This window comes from Babylonia areolata, chromosome 2 (assembly GCF_041734735.1).
Source record: "Babylonia areolata isolate BAREFJ2019XMU chromosome 2, ASM4173473v1, whole genome shotgun sequence".
NCBI classification, from domain to species: Eukaryota; Metazoa; Mollusca; class Gastropoda; order Neogastropoda; family Buccinidae; genus Babylonia; species Babylonia areolata.
The window spans coordinates 9,224,221-9,241,959 of NC_134877.1; the positions used below are offsets into that span (position 1 = coordinate 9,224,221).

General features: G+C 42.9%; 1 protein-coding gene across 1 annotated transcript in view; it reads left to right on the forward strand.

Annotated features, from left to right (window-relative positions):
• The window catches only part of LOC143296109 (uncharacterized), a 111,665-nt gene that overhangs the window by 81,594 nt on the left and 12,332 nt on the right, over positions 1-17,739 (forward strand). The gene's annotated exons all lie outside the window — the stretch shown is intronic.

Here is a 17,739-nt window from a genome sequence, read left to right on the forward strand (position 1 = left end):
TGGCAGTTAAAGGACATATGTGTGGGGGGTGTTGCTTTTCCTTCTTTTTTTTTCTCTCTTTTGTTGTTGTTGCCAAATTGGGAAATATTGGTGATTTTTTTGGTTGATTTTCTGATTACAAGGCAACAGAGATGTGCTGTCTGCAAAAGAAAGAAAACTGGACACATATTAATCTTTCCAGCTGTTGTAATAATTTAGGCCAATCAGCTCCATCTCAGTCTTTTCAATCAGATCAGATTAACCTGAGCGCTGCCAGGGAAATATGATTCCTGCTGCAGGGCCTGTACTAGGGAATTTTCAGTGAAAATGTGTATAAACGTGTTGTTGTTTTTCCAAAAAATCTAACAAGCTGTTTTGGGGGTTATTTTTTCTAAAATTTAATTCATTTATTTATTGTCAAAAGTATGCAAACTGTGTTCTCCCAAAAGGAATTCAACTGAATTTTCTGTTAAGAACACCTTTAAAACTGTATGATGTACAGAGTATGATTTAGAGCTTGTTGAATGAAAAGTATGTTTTACATATATATATATATATATATATATATATATATATATATATATATATGTATGTATGTATGTATGTATATATATATATATATATGTATGTATGTATGTATGTATATTTATATGTGTGTGTGTGTGTAATTTTACATTTATTTATTCATGCAAAACATAGCTATATCATTGACTAATTGTGAATTTTTCCACAAATAATTTCTGTTGGTGAAGCTGTGTTCCCACAGAAGCGAGGATGAATTTAACCCATCCACTGCCTGGGAAACTTTTCTCTTGCTGCAGAGGCACTCAAGGGAATTTTCAGTGAAAATGGGTACAGATTGACACAAAATTCTGCAGGCTATGTTTTTTGTCAAAAAGCATACAAACTGTGTGTTTTTCTGAAAGGAAATTGAACTTTCTGTTGAAAGCATTTAAAAAATTATCTGATGTACAGATTACGATTCTGAGATGGTTGGGGAACAAAGTATATTTTAGACACGTAATTTTATGTTTCTCTGTTGCACAAAACATAACTAACTATATCATTATGAACGTTTCAACAAATAATGATAATAATGATGATGATGATGTACATTTATATAGTGCCCTTTCTCGCAAAGAGCTCAGGGCACTTTACATGAAAGAAAATGTTACAAATTACATGATTCATTCCTATTTTTTCTCAACCCCCGCCCCTTTTCCCCCACCCCCCACCCCTCCACCGCTTCCCAGTAGCAGTATTCATTCACATCCTCTATGGATGGTTATTTAACTGCCCTGCTCTATTTTTTTGTAGAAAGTCACCTTTTCTAAAGACAATCATCTTGGTTTTGTCCACATTTAACCTCAAGTTTCAAATTTATGCAGCAGTTCTGAAGGCAGTTCAGTTGATTTTGCAAGCCCCATGGGGATGTTGCTAGAAGTTTGATGTCATCAGCGAATAATAGTATGAACAATTCCATCAGATCAGGTAACATTTGAACTCCGTGTTTACCAAGTTTGGTCATAAGTAATGCAAGTTGATTAATAAGTAATTAGAATAATGTAGGGTGCAAGACACAGCCTTGGCATGTGCCTTTTGGGCATTTAAAAAAAATTGGAGAATTTGTTGTTTGCTTTGACACATGACAATAAAGTGTTATATATAGCATAAATAGCACCATAAAAATTTCCTTTAATGCCTTTTTTTTTTAAATATGTCAAGTAAGTTTTCATGTTGTACTGAGTCAAATGGCTTTTTGAAATCTACAAAGGCTGCATAAAGTTTGTGACCTTTCCCACTAAGGTAGTTTTGTGCAATGGCATAAAGCGTAAAGATGTGGTTAACTGTGGAGTAGTTTTCTTTGAAACCTGCATGTTCTTTGGCAATTTGCTTTTCTTTTCTAACCACTTATGCAATCTGTGATTTAGAATGGATGTGTAACACTTGTTAACAAAGCTGAGTAAGAATATGCCTCTATAATTATCAGTATTTCCTGGGTCGCCTTTCTTAAAAATATGCACTATGATTGCTTTTGCCCATTCCTTTGGATAGTAACCTTTATTGAAAATGGTATTGAATAGTTTTGTTAGCCAAGATGATGAAGATAGGGAAAGTTTGAAAGTTTATTTGACCTATATTGTAATTGTAAAACAATGAAGTACTTATTGATGTGGCATGCTGAAGATAGATTTGCTCTGTTTCCAGCACATACAACTTTCAGTTTGACAAACAATCATTTCTAATGGTGACCAAAAATGATTTGGATCATTATGTATGTACTCGTAACTTCTCATCCCCATTTCTCCCCCACCTCCTTCAACCCCTGATGCTTTTGGTTTTCTCATTGTGTAGAAGAAATCATACACAAGCCAACAAAAACAATGAAATGCTCATTGATGTGGCGTGTTGAAAATAGAATTGCTCGGTTTCCGGCACATACAATTTTCAGTTCAACAAACACTCATTTCTGATGGTGATTGAAAATGTGTTTGATGTCATATACTGTACCATGTCAAGTTGGTTTGCTCTGTTTGGCCAACTTTGCGGCTAACTCAGTAATAACACATCCTACTTAGTCTGTCCTCTGCTGTGCCAGTCAGCAATATGCCTGGACGGAAGCGATGACTCATTCCAGTGGCCATTGGTTACTGAGCTAAGTGTATTAGCTAGTTACTCTGTCTTTGCCAACTTTTTTATGCATTGGAAATGTTATTTTCTTCCATGCTTGTTTTAAGCAGCTTTCTGGGACCTTTTCTTCTCAGAATTTAAGTCACACTATTTGCTTCAGTTTTCCTGTAAGTGTAATGCTTAAATCTTTCTTTGGTTTCTAATATTATTTATTGTCCTGATTCATTGAATGGAATTTATGTTTCCTTTGGACAGAAAAGAACCCTTTTTTTTCTTTTCCTTTTTTTATTTTTATTTTAAGAAAAGAACCTTCATTGCAAGGGGGTAAGGGGGGTAATTGCTTCAGTTTCTGACATTCAATTTGATGTTTTGAATCTTTACCCAACATTTGAAATATTATCGTCTTATATGTTTTATGCAGCTTTCCATCATGTTTGACATCATTTACATTGTTTTCATAAGTTTTTGATGTTTGATTCAATGATTTGTATCTTCAAATCTTTTTGGGCTTGTTGTGTGGGATCTTATCTGGCCTGGTCATTATGCCTGGCATTCCACCCTGCTTGGCTGAACTCTTTGACCATTGTTAAAGTTGGGGGTGGAATTTCCTCTCAGGGGGTTTGGTGATCGCCCTGTGCTCACAGCAGGCCACTGAGACTGTTCTCAGTATTGGCACACTCTCTCTTTATGCCCTTCAGTAGCAAGTCCACTCCTACATTTTCCTTAGTGAGGGAGGAAGCCCTGGTCTCCAGTGGGCATCTCTCTTCAACTCACCCCCAGGTCTGCACCACAGGTTTCTTACGGAAGAGGATACTGGACATGTCAATCGCTGTTCGACTTACTCCCCCTCTGGGGTGGTTCTGAAAATTCCCTCTAGGCACCCTTATCCAGTTCTTAAGTTAAATGAATGTTTTTAATATATTTCAGTATAAGAAAGAAAAGAGAACTAATAGAGAAACAGGAAACATTAGAAGAGGAACAACCAATTGAGAAAGAAGTATAATAGAGAAACAGGAAACATTAGAAGAGGAACAACCAGTTGAGAAAGAAGTGTATGCACATACTACTGCCAGGGAATTGCAGGAAGAAAAAGAAGAGCTCATACTGTAAAGAAAAACAAAAATGAAAGAGATCTAACGCAAGATGGACATCGCAAGGAGAAAAGGTAAGTATTTTTGTAATCTTGAAAAACGATATTTTGTTAGCAAACAAATGTGACGCAGCAAGCTATTCTTAGATATGCAGGAAAGTGTCATGAGGGTCAAAATGATAATTTTCTTACAAATTTTGCATCTTTGAAGTCTTGTCTTTGCTGAGGGCGAGTATTTTAGCATGAAATTGTAGTATTATTAACCCCTAGGCTGCCTGCATGACGAGATAACTCGTCATGGCAAGCATGTATGCTTCGCTGCCACAATGACGAGATAACTCGTCATCGATATATTCTGACTTTTCCTTGGGTTGCATTCACTTCGTTGACAAGAATAGTGGTAGCTTTAGCCTGGGGAATCTCTCTAGATTCTATTCATAGCTTAGAAACCCCATCTACGTCATGAAGCAGTCCTTTATTTGAACGTTTTGGTTGGGTCACTGTCCTAATGTTTGCCAGGCTTCTCTCCTCGCTCACTCAACAAAATGTCGGACTGACGCCGTGCTCAAGACATACGATCATGACGAACTAAATCAACCAGGATTTCTTTCTTTAGCTGATGCTCAGAAAGAATTGAAGCGTAAATTCGAAGGAGAAGATAGTGATGAACATTTATAGGACGATCTGATAGAAAATAAAGGGAGCAATCAAGAGAGTGGCCAAGATGCGACTGTCAATGAGTGATGTCAGCTGTACAGATGTTAGCAGACGACAGAAGATGACCGAATTAGCAGCAGAGCGATATTCTTGGCACGCAGCCAACGCGTTCTGATGAGAACTGAATCAAGTGACCGTGTGAGAGGGGTGAAGAGGAGGGGGGTGGAGACTGAGGGGGCGTGGCCTCACATCCATCTTATCACTTGGAGAAGTCACAATGTATTGTGTATCTATCTCTTTAAAAAATATATATATTGTGGTTGTTCTAGTATGATTTTGTGTTTGCAGATATTCATTTGTCCAGAAAATATTATGTTTTTGTGCAAATTACCTGACTAATGTTTGTAATGAACAAGTTGAAAATGTGACAAAAAACAAAACACTGATTTCAAAACAACAGCATGTCACTAAAAATATATAAAATGGGAAAACAGCATGTGTTTTGTATTCTTTGTTCATTTACCTTTCAGAAAATATATACTTTTATGGGTCTTTCTCCAATAACAAAGAGCACAGAATTTTTTGAAAATTTATACCCGTTTTTTGTGGAAAAAAACCCTGGCAAATAGATTTCAATTAAATTTTATTTTCCTGGCAGCGAAAGGGTTAATGAATCAGGTGCATGCCTGTCAAAACCACAGGGAAAAAATACTGCACTCTTTTGCTTTATTTCAGTTGCAAGCTGAAAGTGACAAAGATGGGGAAATCCCAGCCTGTGAAGTAATATGGAAATGAGTAGTGAACGGGCATTGGTAGTCTTCCCCAGAACCTTCTAAATCATGTTAGTGTATGAACGTAGTACATTTTTCACTGGCTTTTCACTGATTACCCTTGATGAATTGCGTGTTTAGTCTGGTCACATCAGTTATTGAAATTTAGTCACTCTTCCCCTCCCGGGGGGTCACTACCTTGTCGTGGTCTGGAGGCTTAGTGGCCAGTGATCGAGTGAGCTATGTCGGTGGGGGCATCAGTGCTTCTGAGGGTTTACTGCTCTAGTCCCAGGTCTTAATTGACAGCCTCCACAGCCATTGTAGCTGTTCAGGCTGAATACGTGGTGGTTTTTGTACTGGTGCCCCTGATAGGGCATACCATGCTGAACAGGTTGTGAGTGAGGCCCAAACTACAAGTGACCCACTGTCCCTTTCGCTATTCTCTCTTCTTCTTTTTACCGCCTCTTTCCTGCCTTCAGCTCCCCATCAAGCCTTCTTTTCCACATTCTTTTTTCTCTGCGGCCTTCAGGCCTGCTGTGTCTGCCATGTGGCATGACTTGCGATGGAGGGGAATGAGATCCTGGGGATTGAGAGAGCACGCTGCTTTCAACACATCCCTTTGGCTCGGACCTCTCTGAAGACAGGCAGCACACATTGGCCCGTGTATGTCAGTCGGCTACCCCTATATGGAGTTGGGTCAAGACTGGCAGTTTAGAGGCTAACTGTGATAAACCCTGCTGTGCTCAGTTCTCTGTCCCCAGGAGCTGGGCATGATTGGGGGGGAACGCGTTAGAGCTATACTGTTGGTCGTATGTCCCTCCTGAAACCTGGAAGGGGTCAAGCTGGTGTCTCCTTGACCCTGGCCCCTAAGTTGGACCCCATGGTGGGTGGGTAAGGGAGGGATGAATTAAAGATAACAAAAAAATTTTAAAAAACCAACATGGCTTCAACTCAGTCACCCCCCCCCCTCCCCCCCCTCCCCGCCCTAAAGTTATGGAGAAGAGAAGACCAGGAACAGAGAGCAACTCTGTCCAAGAGACCTCCGGATATTGGCCATCGTGGCTTGTGGTGGAGGGTGCTGATGCTGACAAGCCCTTGTCGGCTCTCAGCCCCTTCGCCATCCAGAAAGGCTTTCAGTGTTTGGCCAGTGTATTGAAGTCCATCAAAAGGCTGAGGAACGGAACGTTTCTGGTGGAGACTACATCAAAGAGGCAGTCACAGTTTCTGCTTAAAGCGGTTACTTTTGTGGATCGGGCGGTGAAGGTGAGAAGAGTGTCTGAGGCAGAAATTAAGAGCGAGCTGTCCTCTCAGGGAGTGACAGATGTCTACAGGGTGACAGTACGGAAGGGGTCAGACAGAGTCCCGACCAACACATTCTTCCTCACCTTCTGCTGCCCGAATGTCCCCAAGGACATAAGAGTTGGGTACCTGCAGGTGAGCGCGAGTTTGTACGTGCCGTCCCCTCTACAATACTTCAAGTACCAAAAGTTCGGCCACGTGCGAGACCGCTGCAAGGAGGAAGAGGCGTGTGGCACCTGTTCAAAGGCGGCGCACCAGGGCAAATTCATCAGTCAAGCCCATTGCATGAACTGCAGAGGCAGCCACCCGTCTTCGTCTAAAGACTGCCCCACCTGGAAAAAAGAAAAGCAGATCCAGAAGGTGAAGACGGAGAAGAAACTCCCATTCTTCGAAGCCTGTAAGCTAGTGGAGGCTACTTTGCCGACAACGTCCACAGGGACGCAGACAGATGACATACCAACTTTGGTGAAACCGTAGGCCTCGAATGGAGGCGCTGTATCCACCCCTTCCCATCCTGTATGGCGGTCCTCAGGAGCTGCTGGGCAAGGGGGAAAGCCTTGGGCGGAGGCATGGTGTCCGCATCCCGTCACCCCCTTGCCCCCCCCCCCCACCCCCGCACCCCCCGCCCCCTCGTCCCGCCTAGCATCTGCCTGCCCCTCGGGCTAGTGGGAATGCCCAGAAACCCCCTGCACCTCCAAAACCCAAGGAGGGGAAGGTTACAATCTCAGCGGGGTCGGGGAAAGCCGAGGTGGTGATATTCCGGCTCAGCCGGAATCGGACAGGACTTTAGTTAATACTAAAAACAGATTTGCAGTCTTGCCCAACCTTGATCCACCGCAAGCAGAGGAGCAGGAGGTAGTGATAGATTAGGTTGCTGTTAGACAGACTCCAACAAATTCAGAATAACGTTGCCAGACTCGTTTGCAGAGCTTCTAAATTTGACCATGTTTCTCCTCTTCTTCAGTCTCTCCACTGGTTGCCTGTTTCTCATCAAATAGACTATAAGCTATACACTCTGCAGTCAATGGATCTGGTCCCAAGTATCTTTCTGAACTCCTCCATATCTATACCCTGTATCGCCAGCTCCGTTCTTCCTCTGATACTCGACTTCTCAGGATACCTCACGTCAGAAGTAAGACCTATGGTCACAGATCGTTTTCTTTTCAATCGCCAAAGACGTGGAACAAGCTCCCTGATAACCTCCGTCATTCTGATTCCCTCGCATCTTTTAAATCTCATCTCAAAACTCACCTTTTCCCTCAGCAATAAGTTCAATTGTGGCAGGTCCACTTCCTTTGCGTTAGCTGTGCTTGACTATGTATGTGTACATAACTACATGCATGTATATGAATGTGTATTGTGTGTGCGTGTGTTTATGTAAGTTTGTGCCTGCCTATGTGTGCGTATGTGTTAGGGTAGCTGTTAGATACACATGTATGTTAAAATGTATGTATGCAGTGTGTGTGTGTGTGTGTGTGTGTGTGTAGTCACATTTTGGTGTGTGTATGTAACATAGATATAATGTTTTATGTTAACAAAAGCGTTTTTGTAAAGCACCTAGAGCAGATTTCTGGATAGTGTGCTATATAAGTATCCATTATTATTATTGTTACATTTTTAACCATTTTAATGGTGATTATTCATTGGAACATCCGTGGTTTTCATGCTAATCTTCAGGAACTCCAGTTGCTTTGTCATTCTTTTAAACCTTCAGTGCTGGCGCTGCAAGAAACTCTGCAAAGAGATGGCAAGTTTTTATCTCTCTCAGGTTTTAACTCCATTTTTAAACTTGCTCAACCGAAGCAAGAGGGATTGACAGGAGGTGTCACTCTATTTGTACAAAAGTCCCTTTTATATAGTACAGTTCCTTTAAACACACCTTTACAGGCGGTGGCAGTCAGAGTCACACTAAAGAAAACCACTGTCTCTTCTCTCTATCTTCCTCCTTCTGTCCGTGTTCTGAGGCAGGACCTCATGAACTCTGTCGACCATCTCCCACAACCTTTCTTACTGTTGGGCAACTTCAACAGCCACTCCCCATTCTGGGGTAGTGAGGTGACATCAGCCCGAGGTCTTCTTTTGGAAAACCTTTCCGATATGGACCTGTGTTGTCTCAACGACAAGTCACCCACTTACCTTCATCTGTCTTCTGGGAAGCTCTCGTGTTTAGATCTGTTGGTCTGCAGTCCATCATTGGTCCTGGACTATGAGTGGAAAGTGCATGACGATCTGCATGGGAGTGACCACTTTCCTGCCGTCCTCCGTTCCACAGATGTGGAAGGTGACTCTCTGCCAGACCGGCTGAACTGCAACAAAGCCAACTGGGGAATTTTTACCATGAAGTTAAGAGTGGAGCTGCAGGAAGAAATGGTCTTACAAAGCAAGGATCCACTGACACTCTGACACAGATCATTTTAGAATGCGCCAAAGCAACAGTCCCATCGTCTACGTCCACGCCTCAGATGCCAAGAATGCCCTGGTTCAATGCTGAATGTGGGGATGCCCGAAAGTCTCGGAAGAGAGCACAACGGCGTGGCTTTCAGAGACTGGAGACTGACAGCGTTTGAACCCATCAGCAGCTGAGGGCGAAAGCCAGTTATATTTTTAAAAAGAGCAAGAGAAAATCATGGGGAGATTTTTGCTCTTCCTTAACCTCCATCACACCCAAGAAGAAAGTGTGGAGGGTTTAAAAAAAAAGATCAAAGGCAAAAACGTCTGCCCAACTTTTCACCATCTCAAGCCCTCAGACACTGATCACAGAGAAGAAAGCAGTTGCTAATTTGCTAGCCTCCACAAGCAAACTGAGCTCTAGATCTGCCAACAGATCTGCTCTGTTTCACAAAACCAAAAACCTGAAAGAAAAAACGCCCTGCAACTTCTCTTTTGGCTACACAAAGAGCTACAACCTTCTTTTCACTCTGAACGAGTTAAAATCTGCCCTTCAGACCTGCACGGATTCCTCTCCGGGAATGGACAAGGTTCATTATACACTTTTAAAACATCTTCCCGAAACCTGTCTGGACACCCTACTCAAAGTCTACAACCACATCTGGACCACAGGCTTTTCTCCACCCTCTTGGTGGAAAGCCCTCATAATCCCGGTGCCAAAACCACCTTCCAAAACATCTGTTAGACAGACTCCAACGAATTCAGAATAAAGCTGCCAGACTCATTTGCAGAGCTTCTAAATTTGACTGTTTCTCCTCTCCTTCAGTCTCTCCACTGGTTGCCTGTTTCTAATCAAATAGACTATAAGCTATACACTCTGCAGTCAATGGATCTGGCCCCAAGTATCTTTCTGAACTCCTCCATATCTATACCCTGTATCGCCAGCTCTGTTCTTCCTCTGATACTCGACTTCTCAGGATACCTCACGTCAGAAGTAAGACCTATGGACACAGATCGTTTTCTTTTCAATCGCCAAAGACGTGGAACAAGCTCCCAGATAACCTCCGTCATTCTGATTCCCTCACATCTTTTAACCCTTTCACCGCCAAGCTCGCACTTATGCACAGGCATGGTAGAGGACCCATTCATTGGTCTGTTATCCATGAAGCTATTGCTCTTAATGTTTGGTGGTAGGATAGGCCATATTTTCTATACGTCACAGGGGGAATCCCCAGCTGTTCTTAGCCACTGTCTTTTCTGTGTTTATACCACAAGAGAATTTTGTACTCTAAATTGACTGGCGGCGAAAGAGTTAAATCTCATCTCAAAACTCACCTTTTCCCTCAGCAATAAGTTCAATTGTGGCAGGTCCACTTCCTTTGCGTTAGCTGTGCTTGACTGTGTGTGTATACATATGTATGTGTACACAACTACGTGCATGTATATGAATGTGTATAGTGTGTGTGTGTGTGTTTATGTAAGTTTGTGCCTGCCTATGTGTGCGTATGTGTTAGGGTAGCTGTTAGATACACATGTATGTTAAAATGTATTATGCATTGTGTGTGTGTGTGTGTGTGTGTGTGTGTGTGTGTGTGTGTGTGTGTGTGTAGAGTCAGATTTTGGTGTGTGTATGTAACATTGATGTAATGTTTTATGTTAACAAAAGCGTTTTTGTAAAGCACCTAGAGCAGATTTCTGGATAATGTGCTATATAAGTATCCATTATTATTATTATTAAAATTAGGAAAAGACCCCTTGAACCCCTCCAACTACCGCCCAATAGCACTGACCAGCTGCATTTGCAAACTGATGGAGGAGATGGTCAACGGAAGACTGATGTGGAAACTAGAGACTGTCGGCCTTCTGGCAAAAGAACAGTGCGTTTTCCGCAAGCATCGGTCTACTGTTGACCATCTGGTTCGTCTGGAAACCACAGTGAGGAACGCTTCTGTCAACAAACAGCATGTGATGGCCATATTTTTTTTATTTAGAGAAAGCCTACGATACCACCTGGAATTTGGAGTCCTCTCAGACCTGCTTCCAAGGACACCTGCCCCAGTTTATCTACAATTTCTTGCAAGACAGACAATTCCAGGTGAGGGTCAGCACCACCCTGTCCGACATTCACGAGCAGGAGCTGGGTGTTCTGCAAGGGAGCATTCTGTCGCCGGCTCTCTTCAGCATCAAAATAAACGACATTGTCCAGTCGGTTCAGAAGGGATCAGACAGCTCGCTGTTTGTGGACGATTTCGCCCCGTATGCAACTGGCAGCACGTACTCCAGCATCCAGCGACGGCTTCAGCTCTGTGTGGACAAAATTCAGTGTTGGGCAGAGGAGAACAGTTTCACCTTTTCATCCTCTAAAATTCATTGTATTCATTTTCCAACTTTTACCAATTCTATCTGGACCCAGAAATCCGTCTGGGAAAATCCACCATCCCAGCGGTCAAGGAAGCCAAATTTTTAGGGGTTGTTTTCGATCAGAAGCTGAACTTCCTCAGCCACATCAAACAGCTGAAAACATCCTGTCAAAAAGCCCTGAACATCATCCGAGTCATGGCACACAGGGACTGGGGCGCTGATAAGAGAACTCACTTGCACCTCTACAGAGCCCTGGTCCAGTCCAAACTGGATTATGGAAGTGTAGTGTACGGCTCAGCCAGACCGTCTTACCTGAAACTGCTGGACCCTAAACACCACCAAGAGCTCCGTCTCAGCTTAGGTGCCTTCCGCACCACCCCTGTGCACAGCTTGTATGCAGAGGCGGGGGAACCGCCTCTCTCCAACTGCAAATTGAAGCTGACCCTAAACTACTCCTTGAAACTGTTTTCTGAACCCAAAAACCCTGCTTATGATGGTGTCTTCAACAACCCCTTCAACAAAAAATTTGAAGACAACCCAAACTGAATCCCTCCTCTTGGACTCCACATAGAAAATGCCGATCTGGATTTCGGCAGCATCTCAGATTTCTCCAAGTTCCCCTACAGCTCACTGTGGACCTTTAACTTTATAACAATGTACCTCGCATATGTGCGCGGAGGCCGAAGCTACACTGAGCATGTCTCATGCATATCTGCTTGGTAGCACATTTGTAGTTAAACACGTGGCATGCGCATCTGCATGCCAATTTTTGTTTCAAAACAGACTGTCTGTCAACAGTCTGAGGGAAAAAAACGCATGGAATTCCACATACCAATCATCTATCTACTTTTAGACCAGTTTCTGCTGACCCAGTCAGCGTTATCTGGTCAAATCCCCAACTTGAAACAATGGACTTGAGACCAGTCATTTTGCTATCAAGGATGGCGTCACAACGGACGAGGCGGACAGTCATGTCACTTGAAGAAGTGCTTCAAGAAGTTGTTCAGAATGGCTCTGGCGATAAGGTACTGTTCAGAAAATGAAGATGAAGACAGAGAAAATGAAGACAATATACTTGAAGATGTTGTCATTATGGATGACAGTGAAAATGACAAAGAAATTGACGATACCAAGGAGACATGTGTAGGTATGGCGATCCTAATTTTCAACTCGAAAACGGAGATTGTGACATTGACATTGATGATTCCATGGTTGTTGATGATCGAAGAAATGATGAACAGGTCAACAACAATTGTTGTGTTGAATTTAGATCATGCACCGTTCAGACCATACCGTGTGTGTGTGTGTTCAGTCAGTCTCAGTGTGTCAGTCTCAGTGTATGTGCTGTGAACAATCTTGAATCAGTCTATAACACTATGTCTTTGTGATGTGGTTAGCCAGTAAACACACACACACACACACACACACACACACACACACACACACACACATTCAGTTTATAATTCTAACTTTGTGGGCTATTTTCGGATGAACAGAAACTGAACAGAACAGCAAAACAAACTTTGTCGATCTTTGGTGAGGAGACAATTCTTCGCCAAAAGTGACTGTGTGCTTCCCATCATCTTCTTTTGTTTTGTGCTTGTGTGTGAAGCTGAATTTTACATCATTTTTCATGATTACCTGTCTAGATGCTTGAGGTGAGTGAAAGATTTTATTATTACATTATCATCTGATGTATTGACACATTCTTCGGTATGTTTGTGTTGATTATAAGTTTTGCTTTTTTCCACTTCGGGTGTCTTTGTTTCCTTGCATGGCTGATACAAAAGAGGAAGAAAACGGTAACAAAAACACAACAGTGTGATAGATGGAAGATTCTTTTTTCCAATGATACCAAACACTTACACTGAATCCGTAATGAAAGGTAACAAATTTCCTCTTGAAAAGTAATAAAAGTAGCCCATTTCCAGGCTACACACGGCCACTGAACACCTCGCGTGAGATCTGGTTCATCTGGAAACCACTGTAAGAAATGCCTTTGTAAACAAACAGCATGTGGTGGCCATATTTTTTTACTTGGAGAAAGCTTACGATACCATGTGGAAATTTGGAATCCTCTCGGACCTGCACAAGCTCGGCTTCCGAGGACACCTGCCCCAGTTCATCCACAATTTTTTGCAAGACAGACAATTCCAGGTGAGGGTCGGCACCACCCTGTCTGACATTCACGAGCAGGAGCTGGGTGTCCCGCAAGGGAGCATCCTGTCGCCGGCTCTTTTCAGCATCAAAATTAATGACATCGTTCAATCCGTTCAGAAGGGATCGAACAGCTCGTTGTTCGTGGACGATTTTGCCTTATATGCAACTGGCAGCACGTATGCCAGCATCCAGTGACGGCTTCAGCTCTGCGTCAACAAAATCCAGTGTTGGGCAGAGGAGAATGGCTTCACATTTTCGTCCTCCAAAACTGAATGCATCCACTTTCATAATTTTCGCCAGTTCTATCCGGACCCTGAAATCCGTCTGGGAAAATCCACCATCCCGGCGGTCAAGGAAGCCAAATTTTTAGGGGTCGTCTTTGATCAGAAGCTGAACTTCCTCAGCCATATTAAACAGCTGAAAATATCTTGCCAAAAAGCCCTGAACATCATTCGAGTTGTGGCACACACGGACTGGGGTGCTGATAAGAGAACTCTCTTGCACCTCTACAGAGCCCTGGTCCGGTCCAAACTAGATTCCGGAAGTGTAGTATACGGCTCGGCCAGACCGTCTTACCTGAAAATGTTGGACCCTGTACACCACCAAGGGCTCCGTCTCAGCTTAGGTGCTTTCCACACCACCCCGTGCACAGCCTGTACGCAGAGGCGGGGGAACCGCCTCTCTCCAACCGCAGACTGAAGCTGACCCTAAACTATTATTTGAAATTGTTTTCTGAACCTACAAACCCTGCTTATGACGCTGTATTCAACAACCCTTTCGGTAAGAAATTTAAAGACAACCCAAACTGCATACCTCCTCTCGGACTCCGCATTCAGCCGCACTTAGAAAATGCCGATCTGGATGTCGGTGGCATCTCAGATTTCTCTAAATTCCCTGACAGCCCTCCGTGGACCTTTACAACACCTGAGGTCCGATTCGATCTGGCCTCGTACCGTAAAGACTCCACCAGTTCTCTGGCCTACAGAACTTACTTTTCGGAACTCTGCCACAAATTCCCCACTTTTCAAAGTATCTTCACTGATGGTTCCAAGTCAGAGGACGGAGTCGCTGCATCTGCGTTCTGTCCCGCCTTTCCTGACCGGCCCTCAACGGAACACATCCTGTCTGACAGCTCGGTGTACACTGCGGAACTGACCGCACTGGTTCTGGCGGTAAAAATGGTTCTCTCTTCGAAACAAAAGAGATTCATGATCTTTTCCGACTCCTTGTCAGCCCTGGAGGTGATCGCCTGCAGGAATATCACTCATCCCAAACTGCTGGAATTTTATGAAGCTTATACTCTCGCAACGAAGAAAGGATACGAGGTTGTGTTGGCCTGGGTTCCCGGACATGTTGGCATTTGTGGTAACGAAAGGGCGGACCTGCTGGCCAGGAACGCTGTAAAGAAAGAATTATCCAGATCCTTTGTACCATACACAGACATGAAGCGGAAGGTGAACACTTACGTTAAGGATCTTTGGCAAGAGGAGTGGAATATCCGGACGGACAACAAGCTCTTCCAGATCCGTCCAGACCTAAAAGAGACCCTCCCTTCGGGGGTGAAGAACAGAAAGGAGGACTCTGTGCTGTGCAGACTGCGTACGGGGCACACTTTTTTTTACTCATTCTTACTTGTTGAAGGGGGAAGAGGCCCCTCGATGCATTCCCTGTGATGAGCCTCTCACCGTGAAACACATGCTCCTTGACTGTTGGGATCTGCATGACGTTAGATGCAGACATTACACAGCGGTTTCTTTGAAGACTTTGTTTCGTGATGTCCCTCCGTGGGCGCTGATGGACTTCTTAAAAGAAGTGAACATTTTTAACCAGATTTGAAGGTTTTAAACTATGGAAGTTTTTTTTTAACTTTGGAGTGGAAAGTTTGAAGTGGTGACTCGTTTTAATTGGTTGGTTTTTTATCCTTGTAGTAGTTATTGACGCGGCAATAGCCTTGAGATGGCCTTAGTGGTTGGCGAGGCTCTAAGCACCATAATTTCATTTCATTTACCTCGCGTGAGGCGAAAATCCACCCAGCTTAGGTACGCGCTGATAGAGTTAAAACACCTGAGGTTGATTCGATCTGGCCTCGTACTGTAAAGACTCCACCAGTTCACTGGCCTGCAGAACTTCCTTTTCGGAACTCTGCCACAAATTTTCCACTTTCCAAAAAATCTTCACTGACGGTTCCAAATTGGAGGACGGGAGTGGCTGCATCTGCGTTCTGTGCCGCCTTTCCTGACCAGCCCTCACGGAACACATCCTATCTGACAGCTCAGTGTACACTGCGGAACTGACCGCACTGGTTCTAGCGATAAAAATGGTTCTCTGTTCGAAACAAAAGAGATTCATGATCTTTTCTGACTCCTTGTCAGCCCTAGAAGCGATCGCCTGCAGGAATTTCACTCATCCCAAACTGCTGGAGTTCTGTGATGCTTTTACTCTCATAACGAAGGAAGGATGTGATGTTGTGTTGGCCTGGATTCCCAGCAATGTTGGCATTCGTGGTAACAAAAGGGCAGACCAGCTGGCCAAGACCACTGTAAAGGAAGAATTATCAAGATCCTTCGTACCATACACAGACATGAAGCAGAAGGTGAACACTTACGTTAAGGATCTTTGGTGACAAGAGGAGTGGAACACCCAGATGGACAACAAGCTGTTCCAAATCCGTCCAGACCTAAAAGAGACCCTCCCATCGGTGGTGAAGAACAGAAAGGAGGGGTCTGTGCTGTGCAGACTGCGCGCAGGGCACACTATTTTTACTCATTCTTACTTGTTGAAGGGGGGAGAAGCCCCTCGATGCATTCCCTGTGATGAGCCTATCACTGTGAAACACGTGCTCCTTGACTGTTGGGATCTGATGACGGTAGACACAGACATTACACGGCGGTTTCTCTGAAGACTTTGTTTCGTGATGTCCCTCCGTGGATGCTGATGGACTTCTTGAAAGAAGTGAACATTTTTAATCAGATATGAAGGTTTTAAACTATGGAAGGTTTTTAAACTTTTGAGTGGAAAGCTTAAATCGGTGACTAGTTTTTATTGAAATTTTATTTTATTTTATTTTTTAAATTTTTTAGTTACCCTTGTAGTAGGTATTAATATGGCGATAGCCTTGAGATGGCCTCAGTGGTCAGTGAGGCTCTAAGCACCATTCAAACAGCAGCAAACAGTTCAGTGCTGATTTTAGACTGATAATTTTATTGAGATCTGCATAAAATTAGACAGGGACATCAAACAGCAGATTCTCTGAAGACTTTGTTTCATGATGTCCCTCTGTGGGCACAAATGGACATTTGAATGAAGTGAACATTTTTTTTATCAGATTTGAATGTTTTAAACTTTGGAAGATTTTTTTAACATTTTGAGTGAAAAGATTGCAGTGATTAGTTTTTATTGTACTTTTTTTTTTTTTTTTACCCTTGACTTGAAGCAGATGCTAACGTTGTAATAGCCTTGAGATGGCCTTAGTGGTCGGCAAGGCTTTAAGCACTGTAATTTTATTTGATTTGAACTCATTTGCTGTCATAGGTGACTTTTGTTGACTTTGAGGGGTCATGTTACATGGACTGTTTTTCACGTTGTAACAAAACTTGACAGCTGCAGTTAACTTGAATTGATTAACCTTTCTCTTTTGACTTTGAAGTGAAAAAGTCCACTGTGTTGTTTTGACACAAACCAAATCGTGTGACTGAGAGTTTTTAGTCTAGAATACTTGGTGCTTGGGAGTGTTGTTCACACAGAAACTTGGTGTTGAAAAACTTAAGTGCTAGTTTCAGTATCATCACCATCAACATGGTCACTAATTCATCATTGTTGTCATGATCATCATTGTCACCACCCACCCACCCACCCCCAATCCCCCTCCCCATCCCCTCCCCTCTTTCTGTCATCATTTTCTCTCTCATTTTCTCCAAAATTTATTTTATGAAAGGTCAAGAAACTAACTTCAGTGACAAAGGAATGCTTTTAATATATATATATGTATATATATATATATATATATATATATATATATATATATATATATAAGGGGAACTTCCCATGTTGTCTCACACATTACAAGAAAATAGAGGTGGGGAAATATCCCACCTTTAAAATTTTCTCCTTTTCTATTTTGATCTTCTCCATGCCTCCTGTTTGTTAGTTACCCAAACTCATAGTTTGATAGAATACACTGCTTTCACATAGCATGCAATAGCACATTCCATGAGGACTGCACTGCACTACACACACATATGCACACAGTGCGCGCGCGCGCGCACACACACACACACACACACACACACACAGAGCACACACACAATATGGAAACAAAGGAAAGCCCATCTCAGTATTTCTTGTTTTTCTGCTTTTTGAAAAAAAAAAGTTAAAAAGTTTTAGATTTGCTGATGAAAGAGCCCT